Here is a 10,229-nt window from a genome sequence, read left to right as displayed (position 1 = left end):
GCAAAACAGCGCATGCTGACCATGCTCATCACAGTTTAAACTTAGTTTAATGGTGAAGTACATCTTGTTTGGCTACGCTGTCCCAAACTGCGCTGAACGCGGCGTGTTCTTGCCCCGAAACGCCGCTCAGCTGGAGCTGTGCGCACGCTGGGGCTGTGTGAAGATGATCCCAGATCAACAGAGTCGTGCTGGCAGGGATCCCTGACGTGCTGTCAGAACTGGGCACTGACTGGTGCAGCTTGTTTGACTTGCTGTGTGTGGGTGTACTTTGCAACATGTCGACGCTGCTGTGCACGCAGGGGCAGCTCCTTTCGAGCTTCTTGCACACGGTGCCTATAGACGCGGTTGTCCTGAGCTACATAAATGTTTGCTGGGTTGGCACCTCCTCAGTTTAACATTGGTCAAGTCTTCCAGTGAAGACGCGGTTCTGAAAAAAGCCAAAGAAACAAGAGCTCTGGTTTGCTTTCATTATTTACATCTCTGTGTGGCGTATATGCAGCAGTTGCCTATTGAGTAGATATAACTGTTCCTATGACACTAATAAAGGATTTATAGCTCTACAGCATTCAAAAAAAGAATCATGGGTGAATCTTTCAAGGGCTTTAGCAGAGTTTTGTTACCTACGCAGAGCTACAACAGAATTGGAACTGATAGCATCTAGTTAGTAAAAAAGCTATAATACAATTATAGAGACACCTTTCCTACAAATAGCACCCTACTTTCTATCAGAGTAAGTATATATTTTAGATATCATAACAAGCTAACTAATTTATAAGGACTTCAAAAAACAATGTTATTATATGACATTACCTACTTCAGTCCATTAACCCTAACAAAAATCAACCTTGTAGTTGCCTTTGAGTAAGAACCCCCTGGCATTTTTTGCAGCCAGTTGCACTGCCCTTTTGCTTTCTTTTACCTAACGATATAATAATACGAACTTTCAAAAAAGAAGCCCTTATGGCAAGTGAACCTGCCTGCAGCCTCATCTTTCTTTAGAATACAGGTGTCCCTTTTCATCTGTGTGAAGCCTATATTGTCGAAAATAGAAATACCGCAGAACACCTGTGCTTGGAGTACAAACATTGTCGGTTAAAGAGATTTGTAGGGGTTTTTGTTTGTTTGTTTGTTTCCTGCAGACTGTCTGAGAAGTTGTGCAACGGGATTTGCAGAGCAGGTGATTGCGGTGCCCTGTGGGGGATTTATCTGTGAGCTGAGGGCCCGGCAGCTGCGAGAGGCAAAGCCTCCCCAGAGCTGCGGCGTCTGTGCCGGGAGGAAGGTGGGAGCTGCTCTGTACGACGGAGGCGGCCGAGCCCAGCTCGTGTTTCCTTTTTACAGCGCAGCGAGGAAAAACAAAAACACAGGCACGAGTTTCCTCTTCACGGCGCCGAGAGGAAGGAACAGGGTCACGCAGAGACGCTCTCATGCAGGCACAAGCACACGCTTACACAAAGTTTAAACCATGTATATAAAATATTACATTCTCAAAACAGATCCTAACAAAATTGTCAATTTTTTTGTTATGTATTAATTTTTGAGAAGTTGCCTTTTCACTTTAGGGGAAAACAAACCTTGTGTCTATATCATTTTTACAGACCACAGGCTTTACTGCAGAAGGTGTTTTCTGTTCATACGGTAGATACCACATAATGATACGGGAAATATCTTGCGGAACTTTATTCTCCTGTTCCAAGCAGTCATACTGAGGAGGCACCTGGTGATGTTAGAAGTCTTTGATGGGAGCCCATGCGATGCTATTTGTGGATGTGTTGGCTCTCCAGCAGACAGCAGAGTAAATAGCATTGAAGGAGTAGCATTAAGAAACCCTATAAAATGGTCATTTTCTTCTGTTGAACATTGGTACGAAAGCCATTCAGTTCAGAAAGAGGGTATTTTTAAGGAAAGCAGTTCAGGATATATTGAGATCTCACCAAGTTCATGTTAAGGACACATGCACTGACCTGAATTTAATATCATAGAAACATGGAGATGTTTGTGGCAAGGGAATTTTATTGGTTCTTTAGTCCAACCTCGCACTCAAAGCGCTACCACCAACATCAGGTCAGGTTTTGTGTCACTGAACCTTGAAACCTCGACACCATTTCCACTCCTTTTGTACCTTCATGTCTCTTAACGCCAATGATGTGGAGCAGGTCACGTTCCCACTGCCCTGGTTCTACCTCCCAGCTGTTCCTTTGCTGTGCAACTCGGTGTCTAGGATGGAGAGTTTCCAGGAACGTGACCCTTCTGTTCAAGTAAACGAATTTCTGGTTTTCTGCAATTTTGGAATATCTTAAAATGTTAGCAGCTGTTTCTAAGTGTCAATCGTTTCAGTGCTTAGACCCATTTGTTGGCGGTGGCAATGCAGTCACCTTAAAGGAGAAATCTTGCTGAGGTCTCAGGGTGTCTACTTCCCCTTTTTTAGGGATTGCATCACGCAGAAATTGAGTTCTTGGCAGTTATGGTGCAACTTTCCTCTTCTGATAATGCTCAGAGACACTAGGAGCCAAAGGATGTCCCAACCTCACACAACGATCATCTCAACATCCAACCGTTGGGAATTCACACAGGACCTATTGCCCAAAGGGTTGAAGACTCCTCACAGACTCTTCTCTTGGGATTTTAAGTATTTTCCAAAGAAATAAGAGCTGCCTCCGCTGTTCACAACCTGCTGCTCTTGCTGCCATGCGAAGTGGCATCCACATGCCTGGCATGCTCAGCAGGAAAATGAGTTCATGCTCAGCACTACTTGAGTTTCCCGTGGGGCTGTCAGGAGAATGATGACCTTATTTCTAAGTTATTTTCTTCCGCTTCTTCCCAAGTGAATATTCTCATTAGTGAAGGACATGATCTCCCTGCTATGTCCCCCTTACTCTGTGTCATATGCTGGAGATGATGCCACCTTGAATCTAAATTTAACCCCGTGGCAAGTGTACATCACCACTTTCCTGACTTTTAGCTGCTTTTATTCAGCAGAGTTGGATGGTGTTTGTTGATAGGAAAAGATGTCACTGAAATTAATGACAACATTAGAAATTCTTCCACTTACATCCTGTATATCCTACTGGGAATAATAAATAGAACATAACAAATAGGTCTCTGGAATTGCTTGCTGAGAGCATTGCTTCAGTTTCTTGGATGAGCTGCTTTTTCACCTTAATTAGCAGAACTGTGGCTGGTTCGTTTCAAGACTTACTGAAAGTTAATATTAACTTAGGCCATTTTCTGTTCAATTACAGTACCAAGAGGATCAGGTGCAGCCTCAGCCCTGCTTTCCATCATGCAGACGTTGGAAACGGTCATTCCACTGAAGATATTGCACAGTTTGTTGTTTTCCTAACACAGGCGCTCAACGTGTTTTCATTAGTCTGAAAAGCAAGCGAGGAGGGGCTGGGAACGGCCGAGCATGATTGTGATTCCATGATTCTGTGATTCCATGATTCTGTGATTCCATGATTCTGTGGTTCCATAAAAGAGCTGGGGAGGCAGAAGAATGAGGGGTACAGGAGGGAAAATGGTGCAGGGCAGCACCAGGGCAAGGGGTGAGAAGGAAGGAAGTATTGCTATTCATGTAAAATCGGTGTTCTTTAGAAATATTCTACCCTTTCAGATCTTGGTTCTGATCCTTTGTGCAAATTCTCGCAGCCACCAGGCAACCTTGGGCTAAGAGTGGTTTTGGAGCCCTGTTTGCACTAAGGAAGTGTCCTCAGTGTGGTTGAGCATGTCACTGTATCCTTGAGTCCCCCTCTTACTGAGGAAGCACTGACATTTGCAATTAGAAAACACATCACAGAATTACAGAATAGTTTGTGTTGAAGGGACCTCCCCAGCTCCCCCAGTGCCCCCCCTGCCATGAGCAGGGACATCTTCACCAGCTCAGGTTGCTCAGAGCCCCGTCCAGCCTGGCCTGGGATGTCTCCAGGGATGGTTCATCCACCACCTCTCTGCCCAACCTGGGCCAGGCTCTCACCACCCTCAGGGACAACAATTTCTTCCTCATGTCCAGCCTGAATCTCCCTCCTTCAGCTTAAAATCATCACCCCTTGTACTGTCACAACAGGTCCTGCTTGAAAGTCTGTCCCCATCTTTCTTATCGGTCCCTTTTAAGTAGAGAAATGCCACAATAAGGTCTCCCCGGAGCTTCTCTTCTCCAGCTGAACACCCTAGCTCTCTCATCCTGTCCTCCCAGCAGAGCTGTTCCAGCCTCGGGTCATTCCTGGGGCTCCTCTGGCCCCTCTCCAGCAGCTCCATGTGTGTCCTGTGCTGAGGACCCAGAGCTCAGGTGGGCTCTCACCAGAGTGGAGCAGAGGAGCAGAATCACCTCCCTCGACCCTCCGGCCATGCTATTTACAGTGCCTGAAAACGGTGGTTTGGGTACAGGTACAACTGAGTCATTATTTACAACTGGGTGTTTTTATAAAAAGGAACTGGTGCAAGAAACCACCCAGTAGGGTGTTGGCTTTTTATCTAAAAAAGACAAAGACCTGCATGATGCTGTAGTTCCCAGGAGTGGGGTTGCCCAACGCCTGGACCTGCCGCTGGGCAGGGCTGGGAGCTGCATGGCGGCTGCGGCCGGATGCCCATTCCCTTCCCAGCCACCGTTCAGACCTTTGCTGCTCCGCTCTGACCTAGAGATAACCATGGAAACATGGAACACCAGGTTGGAAGGGACCACAGGGATCATCTGGTCCAACCTTTCTTGGCAAAAGCACAGTCTAGACGAGCTGGCCCAGCATCCTATCCGGCTGAATCTTTAAAGTGTCCAATCTTGGGGAATCTGCCACTTCCCTGGGGAGATTATTCCAATGGCTGATTGTTCTCATTGCTAAAACATTCCCTGTTGTGACCCATCAGAATCTCCTCGGCAATAACTTGTACTCCTTGTCCTTTCTGTGTGACTCCTTGTAAAAGGGCATCTCCGTCTTCTTTGTAGCCACACTTTAAATACCACAACAAGGTGATGAGATCTCTCCTTAGGCTGAACAACCCCAGTTCTCTCAGCTTTTCCTCATTTCCCAGTCCTTGGATCATCTTTGTGACCTTTTTCCAGTCTTTTGGGACATCCCCCAATTTCCACGGCTTCTCAAAGTCTATGGAGAGTGGCCTTGCAATGATGTCAGCCAGCTCAACACTCTCATGTAGGTGTTTTCAGGGCATATCGATTTGTAGGGGTCAAGCTACTATAATAATTCACAGATAATGTGATGCTAAGGGTGGAATTCAAGAAGGAAACCATTGATCCACCCCATTCCTTTGGGATCCATGCACAGGAGGAGATGGGACACCAGGGACAGGTGTGAGGATGACAAAGGCATCCACAGACACTTCAATATTGTTTGCTGTTGCCTGTCGTCTGGTAGATAAACCAGAGATCTACTCAACATTCGCCAATCTGCCTTCCTCTCACTGAATTTGGACATTTCCTTGTCATTTCTCAACGTAAAATGACACACAGAAAGCACCCAGAGCCTTATGGGCCCCTCGTCTTCTGCTGAGCTGTGAGTTGGAGTCAAAATTTGGCTCTTTCTCCTCCAACTCCTCTCCTTGCTGGCCCAGGTCCATGCAGGGGTGGGAACCACTCTTGGGAGCGACACCCAAATACAGAAGAACAACTTCTTCCTGTAAGACCCACTTTGGAGACTTTTCTAGAGCTCAAATGCCCTCAGAGAAAAACCCAAACCATGCTGATTTTCCCAGCTTTACTGCAATAACTTCAAGTAGAAAAGAGGAAAACGAATCCACCAGAAAAACACTGCACAAAACAAAAAGTTCGGTCCTTCCAGGCTGAAGGGAAGTGAAATCAAAAGAGAAATGAAACTTAAATACACACGCTTTATATTTCAGGGAAGTGCCTGTTGGTGAGGGTCAGGGAGGAAGGTGCTGGTGGCATGGCTTCCCTCCTAAATTCTGCTGCTAATACCAAACGCTGGAGCTCAGTAAATTATTTGGATCAAAAAATCATCCGTTGTCCTTCAGAAATACCTGTGGGCCCTGTAACCAGGAGATTTTGCAGAAGTAAAATTGAACCAGAAGGTAAATGAGAAAAAAATACAAAATAAACCAACAAGTCTGCTTCCAAATATCTCCCTTTTATCCCTCATTCCTGCCTCAGCTTTTCCACAATGTTTTCTTTCTTCTACCTGCATGGTACCGGAGACGATCGCCTGCTGAAGAAGAAAAGCCGCATTGTTCCACATCTTCCTCGCCTGAGTTATGCCAGAGTGGCACCTGTTTTGGCAGAGGCTTTGTAGTTTCCTCATATCTGACTAATGAGAGATGATGAAAAACATGATTCACTAAAAAAGCACAGATAATCATCTGAGAAAACGAAACACACGCCTTTAAATGTAGCTCGATTTTCTGAAATAACAAGCAAACCTCAAACAAATGGTTTAATCTCAAGGCTCCATCTTGTGGCAAAGGAAAGCAAATTCATTTATTGTGAAACTGATGTTTGCTCTTCCTTAATTTCCGCTGGTTCTTCTGTACTAACCTGGCGATGCTGTAACGCTGCGGGCAGGCACATGGAGCCCAACACGAGCAGGAGCAGAAGGGCAGGTGGTTCTGTGCAGACAGAATATGTTCCTTGTTGTTTTGTTAATATTAAATCTGTGTGTTTACATCAGGCACATATGCATGTTCCATAATTAAGGATGACGAAGGGAGCTGCTCACTCCCATACAGGATAAATTTGATTTAATACCCTTGAAGCCTAGAGCAGCTGATAGAGCTGCGATAGTTATAACATGTCCGAGTATCCTGATCTCCTGAGTATTTGTGTATAATATCATTGTGCTTGAGTGCATTTATATGAAAAAGCTCATGCAAAAATGTAGGATTTAGTATGCAACTTTGGCTGGCATCTCTTGTCTAGTCTTGTTGAGTCCTCCATTTAGATTTGCATCAACTGCGCACAGCATGGCCAAACGGTCATTATTGTTGCTATGCACGATTTTTGGGCAGTTAGTAGAAGTTATTATTATTATTATTTTAATTACTATGAAGGATTTTTGATCAGTTAGCAGGAGTTCTGACTATCACAAGAAGCTGGTTTAGGAACAGGAAGGTGTGAGGGCCAGCAGAGCTCTGCACCCGGCCAAGATGGGCATCGCCCCTTCCACGCGGGGCCGTTTGGCCGCTCTCTGCTGGAAAACTGCTGCATTTTCACTTAAAACCACCGTCCCCGGTGCCGTGTCCCTCATCTGCAGCTGGGTAGATCTGTTTCGGCCAGATAAAGCGTGACCGTCCCGTTGGATGGTGTAGAGGGAGGAGAACCACCGCCTTTTCTTATCTTCCTTCCTCCAGCACCCCATGGGTGTGCATCAGCTCTTCTTTATTTATTTGCTTTTTTCCCCCTAAATATTGCAATTTGGGGAGGGAAGGGGGAATAATTTCACCGATCCAGTATCTTTTACCAAACCGAAATATCATTCTGCTCCGTGCCTTTGTATTTCTCCCTGTCCTAGCTGCAACGTCAAGTAACTAATGAATGCAACGTGATGTGGTATTAGGTTTAAAGCAGCGTTTTCCTGTTGCTGTTCCTTACATGTTGGTCGCACCCTTAATGATCTTCGTAGGAAATAGTTGAACTCTGCGGAGTTTAGTGCTAAGTATGCCAAGTGATCAAAACCAGGCGAGAAGGGGTTTGTTCTCTTATGACTTCAGTTTTTCCTGGAAAGAAACAGGAACAAAAGAAATCCGGCTTTCAAAATTAATGCAAATCAGCTTGAAAAATCATCTTGTCCCCATAAATGAACGCTCCGCTCTTTCCCAGGCAATTTAATAGCAACTTTTATGGGAGTAGAAACTCAAGGAAGAACAAACAGCGGGGAAAATGAGTCTGTCGTGGTGCTGCTGGCAGTGTCTGAATGCAAGTGTTAATGTATAGCATACATACAGGTATTGTAGGTATAGCCATGCAGCTATTCTGGAACTGGGATCCTGGCACTGAGAAAAGAGAAACAGCTATTTGTGCAAAACTCTATTCTTAGTACAATGCCCGGGTTTAATATCCCCGAGTCTTTAATGCAACCAAGGAAGCAACAGCCTCATCAATTTAATATCGCTTAAGGCCAAAAAAACTGCCCCATCACTTGTTATCACCTCCGTTGCTTCACCCAAATTTCTTATGGACGGAATTGCAAGGAAAAGCGTGCCCACATGAAGGTGTATGTGTAATATATATATATTTATATCGCTATGTGATGCAGCCTCTTCATGTGCCACAGAGGCCCAAGGAATAGGATTTTGTTAGGCCGGAAATTTCTACCCCTTGCAAACCTTTGAAGCCTGGGAAGTGACATCGGGGCTAAACAATGTTAGAAAAGCTTGCACAATTTTCTATTACTTTCTTTGCATGTTTTTTCTTTTGCAGATCTCGGTTTATTTACCCGAACACCTTAGTAACCCCGAGTCAAACGTGCAGGGGCGGGGATTGCCATAAAAAATGCTTAGAAATGATCTGCAATGACTTGTTTACCATGCACCTATTTGTAAATGCCCGGCTTGCAAATGGTCAGTAAACCATGCAGTTAAACACGACGATAGGAACCACGTAAGGGCAGCAAACGTTGCGTTTTCCAGGCTGGTTGCAGTGAGAACTTTGCTCTCCGCGTCTCGGCAGCGCGTTGGCTCATCTGAGACACGTTGACCTCCAGCTCCGCCGCTGAACAACGAGACGAGGAATGCGTTCAAGCTGTTGAGGAAACCACCGTCATCTGTAAGACATTTCTCATCCTCGCGCCGTAATGGGCAGGACGAGTCTTTGAGGACTCGGTGGGAATGTGCTGTACTTTATCTGCTGAGTCGGGTATTTTGGGTATGAGATTGAGTTTCCTTCGTTTTTTTTTTTCCCCTTTTATTCATTACCAATTAATAACTCATCACCGTTATGTAAAATGGAATTTTATACACATTTTACCCATTTACTGATCCCTGAGTTCCCATGACGCTGCGTTCCATGTGCCTTTTGTCACTGCAGCGACGGAGGTTGCAGAGATGCAGCTGCAGGGTGACACACACCCATGTGCCTCCTCCATCATTTTGGCCCTGGGATAGCTGGCAATTGAATTTTATTACATTGTCAATAAACCAGCAGAACATGATTACACACCAAAATCATCCAGACTTGAAAGCACGGCGATCGCTCCCTTGTTCTCCATGAGCTGTAACTTAATGCAAAACCCTCTGTCGCTTCCCATTTTCTGGTCCTTTCATTCAGTCCTGCGGAGTAATTAAAAATGGCTTATAAATAAACACTGGGGATGATTTCCGAAATGTTCTGTGTTTGCTTGCAAGGCTGGGACTTCTGTCATTGGCCCGCTTAAGTGATTTTGAAAGTCTGTATACAGGTTCCTTTTACAGTGTATTTGAAGTTTGTAATCCTGCTTAAACACACAAAAATAGGAAGGATTAACAAACTGCCACACTGAGGCCAAAAGAAGACAGAGCTAAAAGCAATCAAGGACCAGCCTCCTGGATACATGAAATAAATTGGGGGAAAAGTGGAAAACTGTCAACAAAAATAATATGTTATGGATCCTCAAGCCTTTGTGTTTATGCTGGAGGAAGCCTAAAATAATCTGTGGTTTCTGATGCTTGATTTAGTTTTCCACAAGGCTAATTAACAGCAGATTAAGTTTGCTGCCACTATAGTTTATTGCTGAGATTGACAAATACTTGCTGTTTATTTGTTTTCTAAAGAACTGACTGGAGGCAATAACAGTACGACACAGTTAATAAGCTTGAAAACAATGCTATAATATTCATTTTTATAAACTTAGTCTTTAGAAAAAAAAAAACCCATGACTTTCCATATTAAATTCTGGCCCTGCAGACCTTACAAAGGAAAACGTCCTATTGATTGAACGTTCCATTGATTTAAGATATAACCTCATGCATCTAAGCTAAAAATTAAACATGTGTTTAAGTGCTTTGCTGATCAGAGAAGGACTGTAGCATATGTTGGAAATAACTCAGGGCCCTGGCCGGGCGTGAGCAGAAGGTTGGTGTTTTACAGGGCTGGTCTCCTTGGTTCATGTTCTTCATTCATTACACGCCAACAGAACTGGAATATTTCATGAAAATATAGAAGCAAAGAGCCAGTTCATACCTTTCCTTTCTCCGATGTTGTAGAGGAACACCCTGGGCAAGTCGCTCCTCTCCGTGTCACACTGTCCATTCAAATTGTGGGTAATGTTTCCATGTGGGGGGCAGTCGGATCCATGCCT

This window comes from Patagioenas fasciata, chromosome 11 (assembly GCF_037038585.1).
Source record: "Patagioenas fasciata isolate bPatFas1 chromosome 11, bPatFas1.hap1, whole genome shotgun sequence".
Taxonomy (NCBI): Eukaryota; Metazoa; Chordata; class Aves; order Columbiformes; family Columbidae; genus Patagioenas; species Patagioenas fasciata.
This window is presented reverse-complemented; position numbering follows the sequence as displayed.